The 23,878-nt window shown below is 35.7% G+C and overlaps 1 long non-coding RNA gene across 1 annotated transcript in view; it reads left to right on the plus strand.

The window, feature by feature from the left end:
- LOC109552846 (uncharacterized) overlaps nt 1-23,613 on the plus strand; it is a 140,679-nt gene extending 117,066 nt beyond the window's left edge. The window contains exon 10 of the long non-coding RNA XR_012324811.1: nt 20,567-23,613. This is a non-coding gene — a long non-coding RNA (uncharacterized lncRNA). The remainder of the gene's footprint in view (nt 1-20,566) is intronic.
- Nucleotides 23,614-23,878: the final 265 nt, after the last annotated feature.

Genomic DNA, 23,878 nt, shown 5'->3' on the forward strand with positions numbered 1-23,878 from the left:
GGAGAACAAATTCTTCTAGAATCAGAGGAGTATAAAGAAGAAGGAAGGAAGGAAGGAGGAGGGAAGGGAAGGAAGGAGGGAAAGACAGAGAAATAGAAGGGAGGGAGGGAAGGAAGAAGGAAGGAAGAAAGAGGGAGGAAAGGATGGAGGGAAAGAAGGAGGAAACCAGAGAATCTAATTCTTACTCCAAGAAAAATGTTAACTTTCTAAATTGAATTATTGTCACTTATCTTATAAACTTATTAAAGAAACTACTAAGGCCTTCTATATCCCAAAACATTGAGATCTCCTAAACTTAACATTTTTCAGGTTTTGGGCAATAGTAACACCAAATAATAATACAATATGGGGCTTTCATGTAAGACTTCTCTGTAGTAGATGCTGAGCTTCGCTGAGATAATAGAGAACAGTTAAATCAATTTTTAATGACAAAGAATTGCCTCTATCTGAATGACCTCCAGATCTTGAGAAAACCTCATTTTATAAAATAGACATGCCACCAAAATGTTACTCATAAACCTTTTATTTTTTCTAATAGGATCATATTTCTCCACTAATTTATAATTTCTAACTTGCTTTATCTTCATCCCAAGTCATTCTTCAATTGGCAGAAACGCCCAACAATTTGGCTTTTAGTTTCTCTGTCCAGAACCTGTCCTGTGGTAAATGATTTATAATTTTTAAAACAAAAGAACCAATAGATATTACTTTTTAAAAGAAGAAAAGGGGCTTTGCAGTGAATATTTTTATGATACAGATTCATGTAACAGAATCAAACTTCAAAAGAATACTCATCTTACCTTCCAAACTGTATTAGTTAAAATTGGGTAGCCTATCTTACAATAGCAAATAACCCCCAAGAATCAGTGGCTTAACATATCAAAGTTAGTTTATCACTTCCTGATATTAGCTAGGGATCACTTAAAACCATCTGTCTTTCATGTGGTGACTCGGGGATTCAGGTCCTCTCCATCTCAACTCTTGGCTTTCAGGATTGCTGTGGCAATAGAATATTCTGCTAGAAGGTCCTAAATGTTAAGTCATGGTCAGACCTATTAATTTGCATCCATCATTTCTACCCATGATCCACTAGACAGAATTAGACACATGGTCTCCATCTAACTGCAAAGGGAACACATAGATATTTGGTGAGGTCTCAGCCACCATTATCAGGTTTTATTATTTGCAGATACACTTCAAAAAGTGTCTACAGCACATTAGAATTCATGTTCTAATAGGTTTCTATTGAGTGTGTATGTGTGCATGTTTGAATAGACAGGAAATCACTAAATCATACTGGCTTGACTGAACACTAAAACTCTTCTTCTACAAATTCTTGTCTTCCCTTGCTATTCAATTAATTGGAAATTTCCTCTCCTCTTCCATCTCTTTATCTTTCCGTTCCATCACTTGTTGCCTAGGAACAGCATCCCACCTCCAACTTGTCCATTCTTATTTAACCAGAAGACTGATCCATGATGTGATCTACCATAGTAGAACTAGTTAAAATGCAGGTGACTTAGAAGAAGAGAAAGATAGAAATCATTAGCTACCACTCAACATTCAGTTGCCAACCACTGTCACTAAGTCTTCCATCCCAATACTGATTTGGGGGACAAAGTACTCAGTCTCCCTTCCATATTCTCACTCACCAAACAACAAAGGGAAGGAAAGGCAAGAAATAGAAGTTTGAGGATCCTAAGAGAAGAGAGAGAATGTTTCCTGCTTTCTAACAGCACCAAGAAGAAATAAGACCGAAGGAATAAATGGCTTTGTGGTATATCTAGATAGAAACGTAGCCCTTCAAATGATCCCCATGCCCCAAATGTGGCAATGAAGCAGCAGAAACCTTCTAGAACTGAAAGAGCCATACTTCTAGGAACACATGATGTCATTGCTAGAACAATGATAAGATATCACTGCTGCCACACACACATGCATACCTGGAGAAGACCCTGGAATGCTGGCATAAACCACAGAGAGCTGGAGGAAACACCAGGAGGGATGGAAATTACCTAACTTCTAGCCCCATCCCACTGCAACAAGAGAAATGAATGAAAATTCAAAATGCAAATTGAGTTGTTTCATGGAAAATTAACAATAACAATCTATGTTTATAAACAGGTCAATATCTGTTATAGTCATATATCATTATTTAAAAATATGTGTATACATGTAGATTATAGCAAGAAGGAAAAAGCAAAAATAAAACATGCTAACTTCTAGGGATTATGAATGAATCTTATCATCAAAATGTCCATAAATGTAGTTTTAATAAGCCAATAGTGCATACTTACTTAAATTACAAATGAAAATATGTAAGATATCAAGATAGTAAGACAATTTAGAGAAATTTAATAAAATATATGAAAAAGTGTTGGCCAATACTTAGTAGCCAAAATAAATTATAGATAAATACTTGAAGGTAAATAAAAAATTCTCACATGGATCTAATTTGTTTCTATTCTCTTTAGTAAAACTTCCAATGAAACAATCTAACCAGGCCCTTTTGAAAGTTGACACCATTATTAAATTTTAAAAGCTGACTTCTTAATCTTATTTAAATTCATGTTGATTTTCCCTTATCTTTAATATCTACATGCCTAATGTCATAACTGATTCATGGCTAAACTAGGAACACAAAAATTTAAACATTTTGTTAATTGTCTACAATTACTGATTTTATTCTAAGGCATGCCTATATTTTTGATCAACTCTAAAGCATTTTGACTATGAACTAAATATCACCTGCTGGTGGAATGAAGCAATAGGCATTCTAGTGAGCAAACAACACCATGAGTATTTGAGGCATAAACAAAATTAGCACTGAACTAAGAATGGGTCATTGGTAAATACCAACTGTAAAGTTTTTATCAGTAAGGAGAACTATTTTATCCCTTATCTTGATAAACTGTGAAGAAAAAGTAGAAAAAAAAGTGTAGCTAGTTGAAGCAGTAATTTAAGGCCCTAACACAAAAGTTTTGAGAAACTAGTGAGAAACATGACTACTTCATGAGTATCTTCTCCTGCAAGGGTCATTTGGACTTCTCATTAAATATTGCTTCTGGAAACTATGTTGAAACTTCAAAGTGCTTTCCTCCACTAAAAATAGAAGATTTTGCTGCCTGTTGTAAATAATTTTGTTGCAACATATCATTTAGTAAGGCAAGTAAAATGTGGCTCCTTACTCTCATTTAGTGAAGTAAAGGTACCTATTAAAAGATAAAGACACGTAATTTGAATAGCTTCTAGCTGAGCAGTCATCATCTGGACATATGCTATGCAAATAATACCCTACTTCCTGCTCTTCTCTGCATTTAATGCCATTAGTTTTACCTCTTGAATTTTGACACTGAAACAAAACAACAAAATTTTTTAATAAAAATTGTGCACTTAAACTACAAATAAGGTGAGATATTCTGCCTAACCCAATAAAATATAGTATTTCATCATGGTTAACATTATTTTTCTGTAATTTTGTAAATTCCACGGCAAAAATAATCTTCTAAAGTTTGACAAATATCTTCATATTACAAGAAATCATGTAATAAAATCATAAGCAAGGGACTTCACTGGTGGTCCAGTGGTTAAGAACCCGCCTTCCAATGCAGGGGACTCAGGTTCAATCCCTGGTCAGGGAACTAAGATCCCACATTACATGGGGCAACTAAGCCCACGCACTGCAATTACTGAGCCCATGCGCCACAACTAAAGAAGAAGCCTGCACGCCACAACGAAAGATTCTGCATGCCACACTAAGACCTGACACAGCCAAAAATAATAAATAAATAAATATTTTTTAAAAATCATAAGCAAAACAATCAATTTATCAAACATACTGAATGGTCACAGGTAAGGGCTTTGGAGTCATAATTTACATCCTGGTTCTAACACATTGTTTATGACCCTGAACAATGTATTGTATCTCATTAGGCCTCAGTTTCTCATATGTACAATGGGAATAATAGTACCTAATTAACGTGGTAGTTTTGAAGTTTAAAGGAAATAATAGCCTTTTAAGTACTCATCATAGTGCCTGGAACAGAGCAAGCACAAAAAAGTGCTCATCTAAATATTATTATAATGTACGCTATGCATGGTGTCTAAAATCAAGTAAAGGCAGATCATTATAAGCTTTGAAGGATCAGGCTTAATAAAATCCCTTATCCATAGAAGCTTTGATGAAAAAAGTTCAAAAATTGGTTTGATAGCATGCTATGTATAGGAGAAAAACGGTTTGCTCAGTGTTAAATAAAAAGAAAACCATTCTACATGGTAAGAAGAGAAAAGGAACACATCCTTACATGATAATCAAACTGCTGCAAACCAAAGGCAAAAGGAACAATCTTAAAAGAAGCCAAAGGAGAAAATAAAACACACATTTTATACCAAGAAACATCAATGAGAATAACAGATGACTTCTAGTTAAAAAAAAAGTTGAAGCCAGAAGACAATGGTACAACATCTTTAATGGTCTGAAATGGAAAAACAAAAAAGAGCTGTCAGTATAGCGTTCTGTATCTGGTGAATTATCTTTCAAAAAATAAACACAAAATAAAATCATTTTCATATACATGAGATTTTGACATTTACTGCCAGCAGATCTAAGAAATGCTGAAAGAAGTCCCTCAAGCCAAACAGAAATGAAAACAGGTAGAAATTCAAACAGGAAGAAGAAAAAAATCACTGAAAATGGTAAATATATGGGTAAATACAAAAGACAAATTTTTCTCTTTTTAATTTCTTTAAAAGACAATAAGCTGTTTAAATTTTTTTAGAAATTCTTCTTAGAGTGTAAAAACTTTCAAGAGAACATCATTTCCTTCCTAACAACAAGAAAAATACAGATAATCTAAAAATAAAACAAAACAAAACTTTTCTTGAGCCCATCAGACACCTCTGGTAACAAGGCAACTAACTGAACTGAATTTCAAAGTGTGACAAGTTCCTCTGAAAAGAGATTGGTCACATGAACTCTTTCATCTATGGCAGAGCACAAGAGGAAGAGGTGGCTGCCAAAAAAAAAAGAACAAGAATAAATCAGCTAAAACTTTAAGAAATTCCTAAAGGCCAAGTATGGGCTTGTAACAGTTTGCTTGCTCACAAACTCTTTTTCCATGGATCTCTGCTCAGTACTCATAAGAAAGATTCTGGGCAGAACAGGATACCAGGGAGAGGCACTCCCCTCAATGGGGACATCATGTGGGTGTTGATCAGCTACCAATAAGGCATAGGCACAAAGCAGTGCTGCTTCCGTTCTCTCACATAAAGCAAAAACCTTAAGACGCTGGACAAGAGGCATCACACGTTCTTGCCACCACACCCTAGGCATGGCTTAAGTAGTAGAAGGAATCCTTATCTTCCACCCCAAAATATCAGACAAAGATCGACTGCTTCTTGAAGAAACAGCTACCTGTTTCTGTGGAAGAGGCAGGAGAATCTCCTAGCCCACAATCTTACACTGATACAAAGCAGAGGTCTGCTTCCACTGGGAAAGAGGAAGAAAATTCGATCCTGCCTAAGCCTCTCCAAAGATATAATACATATCTCTTCTGTCACAAGAAGAAAGACCAGGAATACTGAGAAGGCCTTGCTCCTAAAGTCCAGGCATACAGGCTCTATCTAAGACTGAGGCTGGACAAGAATACCAAGTACAAGGACTGCTTAAATATCAGGGTTGAGGAAAGAACACTGAGATAAACTATCTGCTAACCCAGACTCCACCCACAATAAGCACACACAGTTCATGTGTTCAATTTCTTTTCAGAGGGACTTGTCACACTTTGAAATTCAGTTCGGTTGGTTGCCTTGTCAGGCCACCACTGGAGAAATTTGTACCTAATGTGTAATGAGAATGATGATAACAACAACAAAACCTAAACCCAGCTCAACTACTAATTATATTGAACTAAATTCCCACAGTAATGAACTGACAGAAAAAAATGCATGCCATTCCAAAGCATAAGTATTATTTCTGTCAGCCTTTGTAGTTCTTCTCTATACAGTGGCTAGTGTTCAATTCAAAATTACAAGACATGTCAGTGAGTCTAGAGTTCTCCAGAGAGATAGAACCAATAGGATGTGTGTGTTTATAGAAAGAGATTTGTTCTAAGTAACTGGCTTATGTGATTATGGAAGCTGGCATGTCCAAAATCTGCAGGATGAGCCAGCAGGCTGGAGACCAAGGAAAAGCTGATGCTGAAGTTGAAGTCTGAAGGCCATCAGGCTGAAGACTCAGGGATAAGCTGACATTACAGTGCAAGTCTGAAGGCTGGCTACTAGCAGAATTCCCTCTTGCTCAAGAAATGTCAGTCTTTTGTTCCACTGAGGCTTTCAACTAACTGAATGAGGTCCATCCACATTATGAAGGGCAGTCTGCTCTACTCAAAGGCCACTGATTTAAATGTTATCTCATCCCCAAACCCCCAAACAGAAACATTCAGAATAATGTTTGACCATATATCTGAGTACCAGAATATTATTAAGCATCACAATTTACTTTTTAGTAAAAGAAAGGAAAAGAAAAAAAAAAAAAAGAATGGCAAGAGATAAAAGAATCAACAGAATCAGAGGTCAAAATGCAAATTACCAATATGATAAATGAAATAAATGATATTACCACAGATCCTAAAGACATTAAAATGATAAGGAAATATTATGAACAACTTTATATCTATAATTTTGATAACACCATAGGGAGGTACTAAGTTACACGGCAATCTTGATGATGTATAATTTCCTTATGGTTATGGGAAGGGGGATGTTGAGTAAATGTTAACAATAATAGAACCTGCCATATCCAGTGCCAACACCACTTCTGTTAAAAATATCATAATATATTACTATGTACACATGGAGGTTGCAACATTATTTTTAATTGTAAAACATTAAAAAAAATTGTAAAAACATTAGAAACCACCTGGAATAGAGGAATAGGTGAATATATTTTAGTACAACCTTACAATGAATATTTTGCAGATAAAAAAATAATTAGAGCTATCCATTTAACAAATTATCCTTTTTGCTTAAGTTATTTCCAGTGGGTTCCTATTCTTTGCAAACTGTATTGTTTTGCATACGTTTTTCTCCTGAGCATTGTGATTTTCCCTACTCAGATATATAATCATCCTCCTAACCTATGGGCATCTCAAGTATGTACAAGAAACTTCTGAGACACTTCCATCCTCCTAGTCATGAAGAGGTCATATACGCAAACCTAGTAGTGGAAAAGTTTCCTTTAAATATGGAATAACAACACCAATAATAATAATAAAGTCCAAAAAAAATTTAAAATAGGGAACTATATTCAATACCCTGTGATAAACCATAATGGAAAAGAATATTTAAAAAGTGTATATATATGAATAATTGAATCACTTTGCTGTACAGCAGAAATTAACACAACACTGTAAATAAACTATACTTCAATAAAAAATAAATAAATAAATATTTAAAAACTAATAAAGAAGTGCAGAGTAATTCATATCATGACAACTGTTAATGTCAATTTTTTAAAAATCTATTCTCACATGAATCTTGTCTCAGTATAGCTTGAGTGAGAAAGGCTTAATCCCTGAAAACTATAACAATCTTTCAGTTGCCAGTCCATCAACTGTTAATTATAATTCAGATGGTCAAGCAGCAAATGATTTAAAATAATATTTTATTCCACAATATTATTTACACAGTATGGTTGGATATGTTTGGGAGTATTTAGACTGTACATTTCCCAAAATAATTCAAATCAGTAAAAACACTTGCGCACTTACTATGTGTCTAGTTACATGCTAGATACTATAAAAAGTAAATTTAAAAGATAGATATTTTCCCTTGAAGAGTTTATATAACATTTGGTGAGACTATTACAGAAAAACACAAATATAATGCAATACTATATTAGCTATTTCACTGTACCTGATTTAAGTCAAGGCAAATGAGCTTTAATGGTCTATTATTTTCTCCTGCTTTGCACTCAGTTTGTGGCATTAAGGTCTCCTCTTCTGAATATATTTCAACCCATTACATTTTACAATATTATATTAAAATAATCCATTCAAAACTTTTCCTAACAAACTGTAAGCACTTCTACACCAATTTATTTTTGTCTTGTTTACATCTTGAGTATGCAGCAGAACTGAATAAATGCTGATTGAAGTGCAATAAAACTGCACTGTTCCCTATACTGACTTGAATTACAAAAGGAGGACTCTAGGAAGGATGGTAGACAGTAGTGTTTCTTTATTGCCCCTTCCTTTGTATGAGGAATTTCCCACTGTTTAACTCCTGCCTCTCCAAGGTAGAAAATACACTTGCAGTTAGGAGCAATCCTGAAACTCAATCAGACATTCCAGTAGGAGACCTTAGTGAGCAATGTGAGGAACTACACAGCATGGTTTTCTAGTGAGGGTGGAAGTGAGAATGCATCCATCTCTCAGCCACAAAGCGATTGAAGTGTGTTCCTGGTGCAAAATTGCAGCAAGGAAAATTCTAACATCTAGCAGCAGCAGCAGCAGCAGCAGTTTCCCTTCAGACAGTTCTACAGTGTGGTTTGGGCATTTTTCCTGGCCATTTAGCCTTGAGTCTGGTTCTTCAAATCTCCAACAGGCCTATGAGGTTCTCATTATCCTTTTAAATGAACTCCTTTTCTTTTAATTCACCCAGACTCCTTTTCAGTTGCTTTCAGTTAAGAACATTAGCTGATGCAGTTAGTTTGAGCAAAGGAAAACAATTCTAAGAATCAATGATACATTAAAAATTAAGATTGATACTTTTCTGTATATGTGGGAAATAGGGGTAATTCTAGTTATCAGAAGTACTATATTGGGAAGAAACTCACATTGTAGGAAATGGACCAGGATAAGTTAGAACCATCACTCAAAGATCCATTCCCTGAAATCCTGCCATCCCTGAGATCTGGCAAGTTGATGTGAAGAAATCGGCCTTCCAATCACTCCAGTCTCATGCAGGGAGAAACTAAATGGCTTATTTTTCTTATTTCAACCACTATTCCCAAGATGTGCTTATATGCAGGAACTCAATAGCAAAATTGTGCAAGGACAGAAACAATAACATTTCTGAGGGTCTATGCAGCCAAACATATCCTATGTGAGCTGGGTTTTTATTTAAATAGTGTGGTGCATGTTTTGTTTTCTCAGCTGCAGTCTGTTGTAATAGAGTAATTTGACTTTCAGTTTATGAGTGATTCTAAAGTACCACTGGAGTGAATCCACCAGCTCTTGCCAATGATGAGGGACAATAATCTTCTGACCAGTGGTTTCTCAAGCCTGGCTGCATATTGGTATATCCACAGGGAAATTTTTTAAACACTGAAACCTGGGTCTCAGTACCAACGATTCTAGATTAATGGTTCAGGGGTGCGACCTGAGCATCAGGATTTTTCTATTTTGTCAGGTGTTTCTCATGTGAGCCAATGCTCAGAACCACAGATCTAGAGCCTGGCTAATCCATAGACCAGAAACTTGTGGAAGTTTGTTAAAAATAAACATCTCAGGCATCACTTCTGTACTACAAATCAGAATCTGCATCTTTAAAAGGTCCCAAATGAACTGTACAAACACCAGCTGAGAAACACTGGCCTAGACCATTTTTCCATCACTTGGGCCATTCAGTAAAACTCCATAATCAGTATTATTCAATAAAATTGTTCTTTCACCTGTCTTTTCCTTTCCCTTTGCCTTCTTCCTTCCTCCTCCATCCTCTCCTATCCCTTCCAGTGTTGTTGAAGCATCCTAAGCAAATGTTTCTCTTCAGGTTAATAATGCATATGCCTGAGATTTGTTTAAAAAGTCCATCTTTCTCTGGAAATTAACCATTTCACAATTAACCTGGCTGTAGCTTAAGATACTGAGTGCGCTATAAAGCATAAGCTAATACTAATCACGGGAATAGCATGTGAGGAAAACATTGTTGTGAAGGATGTTTTGCATATAAAGGATATTTAATTTTGAAATGGAAAAAAACACATATGCAACATTCTGACTTTATTAAATTGACAATAATATTGTCAATTGAGATTTTTACAGAATGAAGTAATAAGCCCTTCTGAAATTTGAAAGTAGTTATATTTATAGTGTTCCACAGCAAGGAAAAATATCATAATAAATTATTTTACATGAAATTGGGTTGGTTTTGTCTGGCTTTTTCTTTTTTGTTTTGTTGTTTTCTTTATTTTTATAAACAGAATAGCTTAGAAAAGAAAGATAAATTAAGGAAACAAAAATATATTCTCTGTAATTACCACTCATTTGGCTTATAACATGGTATTTAATCCTGACAATTTCATCAATCCATGAATACTACATGTAGGTATTTTAAATTTTTAAATTTAGTGTTTTAGCTTACAATGTAGAATATAAAAATCTGCCAAACATGGAAATTCCAGAATCTTGATAATAGTTTTTAAATTCAAAACCAAGAGACACTTTTTGGAGGCACAGATCATTATTCCACCAGATTTAAACCAAACATTCTCTGGTCTTTTTCCTATCTTCCCATTATTTCACAATACCAGGGCTAGGATAAGTTTCTCCCTGCTCAAATTTTCCGTCACTTCCATATTTCCCCATCCTAAGAGTGCTCACACCTCATCATACTTATCCCTTTGGTGCCTATCTTCCCCAGAAAACATTAATTTCAGGGAATGAAAAAACAGATCTAGCTGTTTATTGCTATATTCCCAGGTAGGGTCTCAAAAAATCTGTTGTAAGAATAAAATAATCAACTAATAATAAGTGATATCCAAGTATGTATTTTATTCACTAAAGTTATAACAAAATTTCTCCCAATCTGGAGATGATAATTTATAGAAGTTAGGGACTCTTTTATAAATCTAACTCTTTTATAATCTAATCTATTTTTTAAGTATAGGCGTCTCTAATGAATGTGAGAAGTGGAAATAAAGCACCCAGAAAGGAAAAAATCTTGCTACATTTTTCCAATTTGAAAATTGTGCTACTCAGCACAGCATAAAGATAAGAATTTCCTGTTTTTACAGTCATCTGTGAAAATCACACAACACAGGTCAAGCAGGTCTTACCCAGAATATAACTTAAAAGCATTCCCCATCTTGCTTGTCATGAATATATTCTTCAAGATTCTTGACATACTTCATACAATTCCATGCCGATCTTTTATATTTTCCTTGGTTATGCCTTCTCTTACCTGAATACAATCTTTGGTGATGTTGATGAGGATGATGATTGTTAGTTTTCTGGAATGCTCTCTGCAAAGTCACATTAGGAGATTTTCCTATTTCCCCTTTATCAGGGTTTATTTTTTCTCCTATTCCCTTCTCATAATAAAAATATTTTTTACACATCAAGCTGCAAGAGTCTAAATTGGAGGCACCTTTACCCTTATTGATGTCATTCAACAAATATTTAGGGTGAACTTAACTAAGCTAACATGTGGTGGAGACAAAGGATGGATATCCTTTTATGAGTTTTTAGACCAGTACAGAAGATTAGATTTTCACTTACACAACAGTGGCACACAAATGTCATGAGAGAGATAAATAAGTATTTTGACAGGTCGAAGGATTTATGTACTTTCCTCCTCTACGGCTGTATATTCTCTAGGCACTACTCTGAACAACTATGTCAGTTAAAAATTGCAGCCAAGTCATACAAACCCCCCAAAAAGGTGGTGTAAACAAATAATGTGTTGTGTTTTTCTCACATCATGAGATGTCCAGAGATAAGTTGTTATTGGTATTAGTTCAGCAGCTCTAGAATATCAGCTCTCAAGTCTTTGCATTCCTCTGGATCCTTCTGTTGGGATGGCTTTGTGGTCATAAGATGCATGCTCCACAACTGGAACTCATCCACAGTCTAGTCAGGACGAAGGGCAAAAAGACATATACCAGCTAAATCTGGCTCTTTGGAAAGGATTTTCCCAGAAGCCTCACTCCACTTTCAAATCATTGGCTGCAATTGAGTTGTGTGACTATTGTAAGATTTTTAATTTGTTGGTCTGATTTAAAAATGTGATCCTCTGTGTTGTCTTACACTATGATAGAAACACATATACATTAGAGGATCACAAAGATCTATAATTAGGCCAAAATTTTGAAATCACTGATGATGTTAGTAAATTCAGGGAAACCTATTAATAAGGTAGCAATTTTTCTTTAAATAGGAATGTTAATTACATGTCCAAAGAGTAATATGGAATGCTTAATCATCATTAAAGAAGTTGTAGAATATAAAATACTGTTTAATATATATTTCAAACACTGTACTAAAAAAAAGTGTTGCATATCTTGATTTCAAATTGATTTATTTAAATCAATTCTCTAGTAATGATTTTACCTGGAAGAAGTCTAAAAATGCCCACCCAAAGTTCTCAACTCCTGTGTATTCAATAAAATACCAAACTAGGTACTGTTCTGAAGGAATTTTGCAGATGTAATTAAAGTCTTAAGTCAGCGGATCTGAAGATACAAAAATTATTTGCAGGAGAGAGATGATCTAATTACATGAGCCCTTCAAAAGCAGAAAAGCAGAAGAGGAAGTCAGATAGACTCAAAGCCTAAGAAGTATTCAATACACCATTGCTGGTTTGAAGATGGATGGGGACATAAGAGAAAGAATGCAAGGAACCTCTAGGAGCAGAAAGCCACCCCCAGCTAGCAGCCAGCAAGGAAACAGGAACTTCAGTCCTACAACTACAAGGAACTGATTCTGCCAACAACGGGAATGAATTGGAAGCAGATTCTTCTCCAGATCCCCCAGATACAGCCCATCAAGACAACATCTTGATTTCAGCCTTTGGAGACCCTAAGCAGAAAATTCAGCACATTGGCTTTCTGATCTACAAAACTGTAAGCTAATAAATTTGTGTTGCTCTAAGCTGTTTTATATGTGGTAATCTGTTTCACAGAAATAGAGAACTAATACAGACGTTGGTGTCAGGAGTGGGGTGCTCCCAGAACAAATACACAAAATATGGGAGTGGCTCTGGAATTCGTCAGTGAGTGGAGGCTGAAAGAAGCTTAAGGAGAACCTTAAGGAGCACTATAGAGGAAGCCTAGACTGCCATGAATAAACTGTTAGTTGAACCATGGATGTCAAGTACATAGACTGGGGACAGCTCAGAATGAAGCATGGAACATGTTATTTAAAACTATGGAAAGAGGATCAATATCATACTGTGGCATAATGATTAACAGAATTTTGTCCTGAATTTATAAGGAAAGCAGAATTTCTAAATGATAAACTTAATTATTTAGGTAAGTAGATTTCTAAGCAAAGTGTTGGAGGTGCTGCCTGGTTTTTTACCTGCTGCTTATAGTAAAATATGAGAGGAGAGAGAAAAATTGATGAAAGAACAGTAAACAAAAAGGAACCAGAACTTGCTCTGGGAAATCCTCAGCCTATCCTGATGGCAAAAACTGCTAAAATTAAGAGATTGTTTCTGAAAGTGAAGCACAGAGAAAAAGCTGAGTGTGTCTGGGCACCCCTTTGCTCAAATTTTGGAAAGACCAGAAGGTCAGAATATTAAGGCTCAAGAGATTAAGGGTTTACTTCACAGATCCTCTTAAAACAGGGAGTTTCTAGGAAGCTTAATGGTACTCTCCATCAGCCATTTCAACAGAAGCCAAAGATAGAGAAAAGATTATCTCAAAATGTGTTATGGACTTGAGATCTGTCTATTGAGATGAATCCCTGTGCCAAGGGAGATGCACAAGTTTCTTGAGAAATATATGTCAACAGAAATACTGCTAGCATAGACCAAAAAAAGAAAAAGGAAAAAAATTACAAAATGAAAGGTTATTGGACCCCTGAAATTCCATTGGCAGGAAGTGGGCCTAGAGCCCAGAGAGTAGAACTGAGAGCTCAGTGGGGAGAGCTGAGAGCCACAGAGAACTGTTCCCAGGGTTTGAAACCTAAGGGAGTCTGCCCAGATGGATTTCAAAACTTCTTTAGAATAGAAACTCCCTTTTATTTTCCTTTTCTCTCATTTTGAGCCATACTGTCTGTAACTATTATCTTCTTGATGTCCCACCAGTTTCTGTTTGAAGCAGATTAGATGTTTATTTAATATCACAGTCCACAGATGATAGGAATTGTGCACAGGAGCCTCATCTGCACTGATTCAGTTGCTTTAGATGACGAGATTTTGAATTTTGAGATGATGTGTTGGAATGAGACTTGTGGGGATCTTGAAATGGGTTGAATGTATTTTACATGTGAAATGGATATGAATCTTTGGAGGGGGGCAGTAGACTGGGGTAGATAAAACTATGGTCATCCAAAGATGTCTTGTTCTAATCCCCAGAATCTGTGAATATGATATTATTATCACTCCGATGATTATATAATATTGTAGAGCATGATTGACCTTAAAATAGGAGGATCACACAAGTCCTAATGTAATCTAATCTAACCATAAAAGAAGAGAACTTTTCTAGCTGGTGGGAGAAGAGAAAGTCAGGAGAAGGATTCAACATGCCTTGGTTGACTTTGAAGATGGAATAGGCATGAGCCAAGGCATGCAGATAACCTCTCTAGAAGCTGAGAACCACCTCCAACCAGCAGCCCTCGCTGTTAAAACCTGAATAAGCCTGGAAGCACATTGCCTCTCCAATAAAGCCACCAGATAAAAGCCTACAGTATTTGCCCCTTTAATTTCAGCCTTGTGAGACTAGAGTAACTAGCTGAGCCCACCTGGTTTTTTGACTTATATAACAGTAAGTTATATAATGAAATAATACACGACTATTGTTTTAAGCCACTGTTTGTGGTAAATTGTTACACAGCAATAAAAAACTAATATCATGTTGAAAAAAACAAAAAGCCTTTGGAAAGACATTTGGCATCAGAAATCATCTTGTTATGGAAATGCCATTCATTTTAACCAAGTAACAGATATATTTTCTCTGATTGCAGCCTGTGGAAACCATTTTTATGTGAATCTAGAAGTAAAACATGGATCTTAATAATTTCCTTTTCAAATTGAAATTTTAAGTATAAAAATAAGAATTCAAAATAATGAACAGGCTAATGAATTAAAGGAGAGACTTTTTCCTAAAGATTTCCTAATTAATTAATTTAACAAATGTGTTTTGAGCACCTATCATGTACCAGACTCTTAATGTGTTGTTAGCAATGTAAAAATAAACCATATATAGTCTCTATCCTCAAGGAGCTCAGAGGACAGATGAACAATAATCCCAATAATAATGACCAACATTTATTGGGTACAACTTACGTGCCAAGTGTTGTGTTAGGATTTTATCTATTCTCCTTTTCAACAAACAGATAAGTCCACGATGAAGGACATGATAAGTGGATATACTAGGCAACACTTATGGTACAAAAGAAACTAGCAAACATGGCCCATGAAGGTGATTGAGAAGGTTTGAGTTGTTAAATTGAAGATTAACTAAGGACTCATAAGACAGATAAGATAAAGAGGAACATTCAAAGCAGAGAAAATAGTGTGTATTAAGTCTTGAGAGCATGAAACAATGCGGTTTATCTGGGAAAGTTATAGGTATACTAGCTTGGCATGAGAAAAGATGGTAACATTGAAGAGACAGGCAGCAGTCAGTCAATGGAAGAACTTGTATGCTTAGCTAAGGAATTACAGACTTGTGCTAGCTGTTCCAAAAATATTTTAACTTTAATTACAAGAATAGAGCCTTTTCTCTTTGCCACCTACTTCCTCATTCTTGTGTTGAAGGAGGTCGACCTACCTTGAAGAGAATACATGCAATAAGAGAAGTTATTTTAGAAACCCTAGTGAAAAACTACTCAATGAATTTTACCTGTTCCCACCCCCTTATTTTAACCACTGGGAATAAGGGGACCCAGAGAGGTTATACTATTCACCTAAGTCCCATAACTAGAAAGAAGCTTATTAAGAGTCTGGATTCAAGCATTCTGACCCCCATTCCAAGAATCTTTCTACCTATGCCTTCAGTTACTTTTGTAGTTTTCACATAATGATGTTTGAAAACTAAAGAAGTTTTTATATTTAAAATATTTGAAATATTATTTTTAAAAATAGGTAAAACTTTTAAGGTAAGTGTTCAAAATGAGTGTACAGTTTTAGAAATCTAATATAATACATATGACTAAATGATTTGGCCCTGCGTTACTTACTCAAAAGAAGGAAAAAGTAAAATAGATGAGAAAAAAGAGTGTAAAAAACTCTGATCTCAGTCTTCGAGATGCAAGCATACTGAGGTTCTCTACTCAGCCAGAGTACCTCAGAGTCCTGGGCTGTTCAACTGACGTTCATGCCCAGGAACACCATGGAAGCAGACTGTACCCTTCTCAAGTCTGACAGAGCAGAAAACTTGCATAAAAGGTTTTTATGGCAGCTATTACAATCTCTTCTCTAACTTTCTTCTCTTCACACATATACACACACAGGCACACACGCACACATATACCTTCCCATTACTATACTAATTCACATTCCATAGTGATAATCTATAATATATGACAAATGAGTCTTCCAATATTTCCCTTTTGATTTTCCTATCTTTTAAAAATATATTATTTCCTAAAATACAGACAATCAATCATAATCTCAAACCATTATGGATTCCCTAATGCTGTCCCCTAAGACAATGTCAATCATGGAAGACAATATTCTAATATCCATTACCCTCATATGAAAAATCTCAGGGGCACATGTTTGTTTGTCTGTTTATTTTATTTATTTTTAAAATTTATTTATTTTTGGCTGCACTGGGTCTTCATTGCTGTGTGCGGGCTTTCTCTAGCTGTGGTGAGCGGGGGCTACTCTTCGTTGCAGTGTATGGGCTTCTCATTGCGGTGACTTCTCTTGTTGCAGAGCACAGGCTCTAGGTGCTCAGGCTTCAGTAGTTGTGGCATGCGGGCTCAGTAGTTGTGGCTCACGGGCTTAGCTGCTCCGTGGCATGTGGGATCTTCCCAGACCAGGGCTCGAACCCATGTCTCCTGCATTGGCAGGTGGATTCTTAACCACTGTGCCACCAGGGAAGCCCAGGGGCATAGGTTTTATATCAAGAAAAAAAGTATGCATTTTTTTAGCTCTCCTGTGTCTATCACAACAGTTATAAGCAGACCCAAGACACAGAAGAATGCCAACAAGTTAGCTTCAGAGGATAAGTATTCTCACCCCAAAAGCTTTTTAACTAAGTGAAGAAAGATGTTGATTATTTAAACAAGACTTTTCAGACTTAGGAAAGTTTACTTGTTTATTCATAAATTCTTTCTTGGGTTTAGAAAAAGAGAAAGGGTGGAGAATAAAATAACTCCATAAGTTTTAAACTGTGGACAAAAGTCTTTATAAAACTTAAATAGACATAGGTATTAAAGCAGTTGACTCTACCCACTGTGGGCGATTATACTAGTGTTCAAAATATTTGCAGCCTCTCTTTATGATACCCTCCCACTAAGGGAGGATTGTATATTCCCAACCTATTTAAATCAGGCACGGCCAGTAGACATCCTTTGGTCAATGAAATATAAGCATAAGAGATGTGTCATGCCCCTCCCAGGCAGAAGCTTTAGGAGCCAAGACACTGTTCACCATGTAACTGGTAATATTACAGAGACAACTCCATTATCATTTTACCTGGCATAAGGTGATGGGACAGAGTCACAGCTGACCTATAATGGAGAAAAAGTGTGAGCCAGACATAAACTGTTCTTTGAAAGCCACTGAAATGTTAAGATCATTTGTTATTACAGCCTAACCTAGCCTATCCAAAAGTAGGAGGAAATTTCCTCTTTGCCTAAAGCAAAGATGACACTAAAGAGTGAAACACTGGAAGTACGCTCGCTGTCAATAATGCCATATAATATTGTATTGGAAGACCTAGCTAGCTCTGTAAGACAAGAATAAGAAGATGGATAATAGTTGATAGATGATAGGTATATAAGTTATAGATACATAGATATGTAGATGTTTATTTAGATTATGATATCTACATATATGTTATATATATATGTGTGTGCTTTTAATATATATATATGTATACACACATATATGAAAGATAAAATAAAAGTGCTATTTTCACAAGAGAACTGATAGCCAAATAACTACAATTAATCAGAGATTTTAGTAATGTTGCTAGATGCATGGTCAATGTAACAATCAATGCAGAAAATCAATCATACTCCCACACACCAATAGCAAACAGCTAGAAAATGAAACTTTTTTAAGTTTCCATTTATAACAGCAATAAGATACCAGAGATAAATCTAACAAAAGATGTCATGAAAAAAATTATAAAATATTATTGGAAAACATTGAAGAAGATCTAAATAAATGGAAATCTACACCCCCAAATTAATCTGTTAAATCATTCAGTTACATCCAAACTCACAGAAGGTCAGTTTATTGAAGTTAACAAAACTTTTTATCAGATGTATAAGAATAAGCAAAGACCCAAGAATACTAAATATAATATTGAAGAAAAATAGTAAGATTCAAGATAAAGAAGTACAATACTGAAGAAGAATAATAAGGTATGGAGAATCACCCTTGTGATCTCTTGGCTAACTATAAAGTAATTGAGACGATGTGATATTGTCTCAGGGATTTAAGATAAAAAGAAGAAAAATAGATCAGAAAGAAAGCCCAGAAACAGAATATTTGAGAACTTAGGACATGATGAAGATGAGGTTACCATATACTGGAAAATACCTTTAGGCCTTCAGGATGGAAAGAATATTAAAATGACCATATTAAAATGTAAAACTGATGTACATCAAAAAACGCTATGAAAAAAAGAGTAAGAGAGAGGAAAAGAGGAAGGAAGGGAGGGAGGAAGTCTTGGAAAGGATATTTGCACTACGTATAACCAGCAGAAAATTAGTAGCCAAAGCGTATAATCACATGTGATCAATAAAAAAGTACAACGATAAAAATGAGGAAAGAATAAAAAGAGTAAATTACTAGAAAAGGATACCAGAATGGCCAATAAACATATGAAAATATGATAAAGCATTAGTAATCAGAGAAATCCAAAGTTAAATAAGATACAATTTCACACCCCTCAAATTGGCGAAAGTTTGAAAGCCTGACCACATAAAGAAATTGGGAGATTTCATGTGTTACTGGGAGGGTAAAATGGTGCAATCTATTTGGAAAACAATTTGGTCTTATCTAGTGAGGAGAAGATGTGCATTCTCTTTGATCCAGCACTTCCACTCCTAAGTAGGTATCCTAAAGAAACTCTTGGACGGACCACCATGAGACATGCACAAGAAGGGTCGTTGCTCTACTGTTAATATTGATGAGGTTCTCATCCATAACAGGGGATAAAATTAATACTTACCTAATAGGGTTGTTGTAAGGAATAAATGAGTTAGAACACGTAAATCCTTAGAACAGTACCTGAAATCGTGTAAGTGCTCAATAAGCGTTAGCTGTTGTTAATAAATCCCCTTACATTATTTTGATTCCCGGCATACACCCTAGGCTCAGTACTTGAGGTATTTTCCTTTGCAAGCTTTCTTTTCTTCACAACTGCTGACCTCATTTAATGGGTAGTTCCCTAGGTCCCAGACAAGTCAGCTGGCCATGTAATAAGACTGCAGTCAGGCCTGCTGTGATCTGGCTGGGACTTGCTCATCCTCTCAGGTCATGTTTATGCTAAACCTTTTCTCCAGAGGTGAGCTGGGCAACTATCCCATTTTACATTCTCCCCAGTGAGGTCTGCCAATGTTCTTAAAACTATCAATATTTTGATCTATGTGATTAATGAATGCTAAGTCATACCAATTAGCATTTCAATTTTACCCCTTAACAGGATCTTCAATTGTAAGATTTTACTTTAATTAAATGTAAAATGAAAGAGAGAAGGAAGAAAGAAAGGGAGGGGAGGGAAGAGGAGAGGAGAGGAGGGAAGGGAAATTGAAAGAAGAGATTCCAACTGCATGTAATTAACAACATAGAGAAATACTTTTCGGCAACCCTATCCAAAATTTCAGCATGAGTAAATTTTGTGTCCCACTCTTACCTACAGCTCTTATGACTCCTGTCCCTGTTTGAATAATTACTCCCATTCCCTCAGAATCATGTCCTTTGAAACTCTCAATCCTATAAACAAGTCAATATTAAGGATTAATGGATAATAACATAACAATGTTTCATCGTTTCCAGATACCTTATTGAGACTTCTAAATGGCTCCTAAATTAGGTATAATCAATTCACCAGGATTCTCTAAAAGTAGATTCCTCCAGTGCTAAAAGTTTTAGTCACCATGGCCATTGAGTATGGGAGAAATTCTGGAGGAATAGACTTTTAGGAATCTACCAAACCACATTAACTATCTGACTCATTTATAGGTGAGATTGGCTCTGAAAGTACCCTCAATCCCACCCACTACCTGTTTCAAGTTATAATCATGGGTAGGAGAGGAATGAACTTAATTTGAGGACTAAGAACATATACTCTTCTTCTTAATGACCAATTTATTTATTTTAAAGTATTTACAAAGCATTAGAATGTATCAGGCAAACATTAACCTGCTTAGTTACAAATCATTATTTGATTTTTGTTTCACTCTATATTTAACTATACCTTTTTCCATTCTCACAGCTGACACTTGCTCCTGTCCCATCTCCTGGTCTTTCCCCGCTTCTTCAAAACTGACAGACAATAAATGTATGAGGATGGATCATGTCCATCACCCGGCAGAAGAGGTTGGCAAGAGGTAGGCCAATAGCAGTAAACTGGGAAAAAACTGACGATTCAGTGAAGTTATGACACTGTCATCCAGAATGAACCAAATGTTACAACATAAAGGTACTTTCTCTGGAGTTATTTCTGCTAAAACACTGAAGGATTGTGTATTCTGCTTCTATGGGGGAAGTAGCTGCTTGCTGAAAAAATTCGTGTATATGTTTTGTGATGTGTCTCTACATGTATGGGGACGATGATGTGACACAGGTTCTGTGATCTTGAGTGATACATTATCACAGTATATGGCCGTGAATAAGGAATACTAAAAATTAATCCTTATTAAAATTGTCAGAAGGTTGAAAACCACATACAGAATTAATCAAATGCTGTTTATTCAGAGCTAACTGTAGTAAAAAGTCAGCTACTATCTGTTTAGTTCTGGTAGACTGGAAAGGGCTTGAAAGGAGAGTAAATTTTATAGAGCAAAAGGAGAATATTTTAAGAAAGTCTTTGGTCAGTGTTCTGTTAAGGTGGGATTTTCTAGTGGGTGAGATTTGGGGAAATAAGATGAGGAGACTTTCCGATTGGCTTTTGGCAGCTTTAGATTGGTTCTCTATACTGGCACATTGCTTAAAGATTTCCAGGTAGGTTAGGGCCATATGGGTTTTCCTGTTTCAATAAAAGACTATCCGGTCCTCTGCTTTAGGGTTCAAGCAATTCACAAAGGTAAATTATTTTTCCAATAATTCACTTTTAATGACTTTTTAATTTACTTTTATTGCCTCATACACCACATACTGTATAAGCTTTTACAAAAATAGTGATTATTTCCATTGTTCAGAAACTCCTTACTCAAGCACTATATAAGAGTTTGTGAATAAAGTGCTAAAAATAGTACAATAAAAAATAATGCAACAAAAAAATTTTTGAAAAAAAATAAAATAATAATTTTTGGTTTAATTATATTATAAATTAATAAGACCACTAAAATGTTATGACAAACAGGTATAGTTCATTATTGTCACTCTAACTGCATGACATTTGAAAAATAACAATAATCCCAGGATGTGTATCTCTAATCTGATGATCTCCATTCCTTACCAAGTCCTCAATTTGTTCTTTGCTCTTTGGAGACAAAGTTCCCTAGGGTGGTTGTTTTCTGTTTGTTTATTTTTCTTTTTAATTTATCAACAAAGAACAGCTTTTTTTTTTTTTTGCTCTTGTTGAAATGGTATTTTAACATTTTTTTAAAATTATTGTTCCTTCCCACATATCAAGATGACCATAACCCTCCCTGCCAATTGTTAGGAAGACTGCTGCAATTTCCCTTTCCTTTCTTTAGTTGCATCAAATACTCTAATCATCTTATTCGGCATTTTGGTCAGGGATGTCTTCTCTATGCCCTTCAGCTATGTCTCTTCCCACAACCACTCTAAACCTTTTAACTTTTTACAGATGTAAATGCTGAATCATTCCTGCCTTTCATCATAAGTCCATTCCTCCTAGACTCTTCAATTATCCCCAGACTCCTACTTTGAACATTTCCCAACTGGATTGCACAAAGTAGTAAAGTTGGTCCAGATTTGCTTTTTAATACTAACAAAGACACTCGCTTAATGAGTTTCTACTCCAGATGAGGCCCTTTGCTAAGTACCTTCCATACATCTTCCCAATAATTCTATAAAGTAGGAATTTACAAATAAGAAAACTGAGACTCTGTGAGTCCAGGAACTAGAAACTCATTTCATCACACAGATAGTAACTGGGGAACCAGTACATGACCAATCTGATCATAAAGTCTGTGTCCTGCCTTAAACCTTCATCAAGTGATTCCTGACAACAGTCTGCACCAGAATTACCTGATAAAATTTAGGCTTCTAGGCCCAGCCCAGATCTTTTGAGTTAGTATCTCTGAGGAAAAGAACCAGCAGTATACATTTTTAACAAGGCTCCAAAATGATTCTTAGGCACACTGAAGTTTGAAAGTCACTAAACTGCAAGGCACGTATTTTGTGTGCTGTTCTCTGTGTCTCATCACCAAACACAGTATCTGGCTAATAGAGAGTAAGTGCAGATGAGCCTAAATCAACAAGCCTACCATAAGAAAAGGGTGTTGGTATTGATTCTGTGTCTTTGGCTCTCTAGGAAAAGGTTCTATAAAAACACTAGGAGAGGGCTTCCCTGGTGGCGCAGTGGTTGAGAGTCCACCTGCCAATGCAGGGAACACGGGTTCGTGCCCCGGTCCGGGAAGATCCCACATGCCGCAGAGCGGCTGGGCCCGTGAGCCATGGCCGCTGGGCCTGCGCGTCTGGAGCCTGTGCTCCGCAACGGAAGAGGCAACAACAGTGAGAGGTCCGCATGCCGCAAAAAAAAAAAAAAAAAAAAAAAAAAAAAAAAAAAAGGAAATCTCTTCTAAATATAATCTCTTATCCCTTCTGAGTAAATCAGGAACTAAGAAAAAAAAAAATTTAATCCGTTAGCTGCTCCCTGCTGTCTACAGGATAAAGTCCAAATTCTTTCATTCTCCATTTAAGACCCTGCACCTTGTTTTCTTTTACTTTCTTACATATCTTTTCACCATGTAGAAAAGCCTCACTCATCCAACTCTCCATTCTGCTCATATTCAGATCTGGATCATCCTTCAATAGAAGATTGTGGCAATGGACTGAGTGTAAGCTGATAGAATAAATGGCAGGAATAAAACAGGACAGACAGTCAAAGTCATTTTGAAGGTAGAAACCACTTAAGTTTCTTTCTTGGGAAGTCCTAAGTCATAGAGACAAAGAATATCAAGGGAGAGGAGAAGGAAACCTGAAAAATGATAATAATACTGTCTTGTACTATTATTTGAATGTTTCAGTTTTATGTATACTGTAATCTCCTTAAAGGGAGAACATTTTTTTTGCATTTTTCCTTTATATACTCATGTTTTTCATAGCAGTAGGCAATAAATATTTGTTGAATGAATGAACAACATAAATTTTTCCTTGGTTGCCATTTTATTACTATCTCCTTTTGTTTAAAAATGTCTGTGAATGTTCACATTTATAATAAAACATTTTACTTATGACAACTTGAATGGCAAAAATGGAGACATCTGACAATATCAAGTGTTAGAGAAGATAAGGGTTAACTGTAACACTTACATGAGGACTAGGGTAAGTTGAAACAATCACTGTGGAAAACAGTGTGGCGTTACTTTGTAAAGGCAGAACATGTGCATAGCTC

The sequence above is a fragment of the Tursiops truncatus genome, chromosome 12 (genome assembly GCF_011762595.2).
Source record: "Tursiops truncatus isolate mTurTru1 chromosome 12, mTurTru1.mat.Y, whole genome shotgun sequence".
Taxonomy (NCBI): Eukaryota; Metazoa; Chordata; class Mammalia; order Artiodactyla; family Delphinidae; genus Tursiops; species Tursiops truncatus.